The sequence below is a fragment of the Arachis hypogaea genome, chromosome 15, assembly GCF_003086295.3.
Source record: "Arachis hypogaea cultivar Tifrunner chromosome 15, arahy.Tifrunner.gnm2.J5K5, whole genome shotgun sequence".
Lineage (NCBI taxonomy): Eukaryota > Viridiplantae > Streptophyta > Magnoliopsida > Fabales > Fabaceae > Arachis > Arachis hypogaea.
The window spans coordinates 84,987,636-84,989,717 of NC_092050.1; the positions used below are offsets into that span (position 1 = coordinate 84,987,636).

Genomic DNA, 2,082 nt, shown 5'->3' on the forward strand with positions numbered 1-2,082 from the left:
TTTGGCTTTGGTATGGATGTTGAGGTGTGTTATTAAGTGGGTGCTGATATGATCTCTGTGTGGAATGTTGGTGAGCTGCATTATTGTTGGGGTTGTGGCGTCTCTGATCTTGGCCTTGGTCTTGTTGATTTCCCCACCCAAAGTTTGGAAGGTTCCTCCAACCAGGATTGTAAGTCTTGGAGTATGGGTCATGGTTCTGCCTAGGTGGATTTCCAATGTAGTTGGCTTGTTCCTAATCACCCTCTGCTTCTTCATTCACTCCTTCTTGAGCTGCTGTAGAGGTGGTGATTACTGCTACTTGACTCCTCTCCATCTTCTTGGTAAGGTCAGCCAGCTGCTTGGTGATCATCTTGTTTTGAGCTAGCAGTTCATCCACATTGTTTAGCTCCATTACTCCTCTAGTGTTGCCCCTTTCAGAAGCATAGAAGTAGTCATTCTCAGCTACAGTCTTAATAACATCTATGGCTTCTTCAATGGTCTTTTTCTTGTTCAGAGATCCCCCGGATGAGTGGTCTACTACCTTCTTTGATTCATAAGAAAGACCTTCATAGAAAATGTGTAACTGCACCCATTCATTGAACATATCTGGTGGGCACCTTCTTGTCAGATCCTTAAACCTCTCCCATGCTTCATATAGAGTCTCACCATCTTATTTCCTGAAAGTTTGAACTTCAGCTCTCAACCTGTTGATTCTTTGAGGAGGATAGAATCTCGCCAAGAACTTGTTCACCACATCTTCCCAGGTTGTTAAACTCTCCTTCAGGAAGGATTCCAGCCATTTAGATGCCTTGTCCTTGAGTGAGAAGGGGAATAGAAGTAGTCGGTAGGTGTCACGATGAACACCATTAGACTTCACAGTGTCACATATCCTCAGGAAGGTGGTTAGATGTTGATTAGGATCTTCTTGAACACTTCCTCCGAATGAACAGTTGTTCTGAACAAGGGTGATGAGTTGTGGCTTTAGTTCAAAGTTGTTGGCATGTATGGTTGGTTTTTGGATGCTACTTCCACAGTTTCCTGGGTTCGGATTGATGTAGGATCCCAGAAATCTTCTCTCTTGCCCAGCATGATGCACTGGGCCTTCTCTGCCATGGTTGTGAGCCTCTTCTTCATTATGGTTCTCCATATTCTTATCCATGTCTGGTTCAAAATACTCATCTTCTTCCTCCGTACCAACTACTCTCTTTCCTCTTGCTTCCCTCCTTAATCTAAGGAAGGTTCTCTCAGGTTCAGAATCAAAAGAAGTTGAAGCCCCGCTTTTTCTACCTGTCATACAACCAACAAGGCAAAAGCAAGAAGGGGGTAGATGCAGAGAGTATTCTTGTTAGAAATGATGTTAGTGAGTGATGCAATATATCAAACAGTTAGTGGGTCAGTGAACTAAATAGTAAAAAAAAATGCACAGATAACACCACAAACGGGTAAAGGGTAAAGGGTAAAGGGAAGGAAATAACGAAAACTGAAAGTAAATTACTCAAATGAAATTAAATCAAACAAAAGAAAGAAAAATGCTCAATCTAGTTATCCACCAATTTAATCATTGTTGATACAAAATCAATCCCCGGCAACAGCGCCATAAACCTGATGCACAAAAACTTGTCTCTCAACAATTTCCCTCGACAAATATACCGAATTGTCGTCAAGTAAAAACTCACAATAGAGTGAGGTCAAATCCCACAGGGATTGATTGGTCAATCAACTTTAATTAGAGGAATGTTCTAGTCGAGCTAAGCAGAATTTGATGGGAAAGTTGCAAGAAATTAAATGGCGGAAAGTAAATAGCAGAAAATGTAAATGCTGGGAATAAAGAGCTGAATATAAATGACGGAAAATAAATTGTAGAATCTTAAATGGGAATGGGGAATTTAGCATGAAAGTAAATTGCAGAAATTAAAGAGAATGGGTAAGATCAGAAATGGGGGATTCATTGGGCTTAGGAGATGTTGCATTCTCCGGATCAAGTTCATTTTCATCTCTTCCTCAATCAATGCATTCATTGATCTCCTTGGCAATATTAAGTGATTGACCTCCAATTCCTTGGTAATTCAATCTCTCAAATCTTGATCAATAGCCAATTCCTTG

At 40.7% G+C, this 2,082-nt stretch overlaps 1 non-coding gene across 1 annotated transcript; it reads left to right on the plus strand.

Moving 5' to 3' along the window:
- The first annotated feature begins 578 nt into the window (after positions 1-578).
- On the plus strand, positions 579-685 carry LOC112752747 (small nucleolar RNA R71). Its single transcript, XR_003177166.1, has one exon. It is a non-coding gene; the product is annotated as a small nucleolar RNA R71 (small nucleolar RNA).
- The last annotated feature ends 1,397 nt before the right edge of the window (positions 686-2,082 follow it).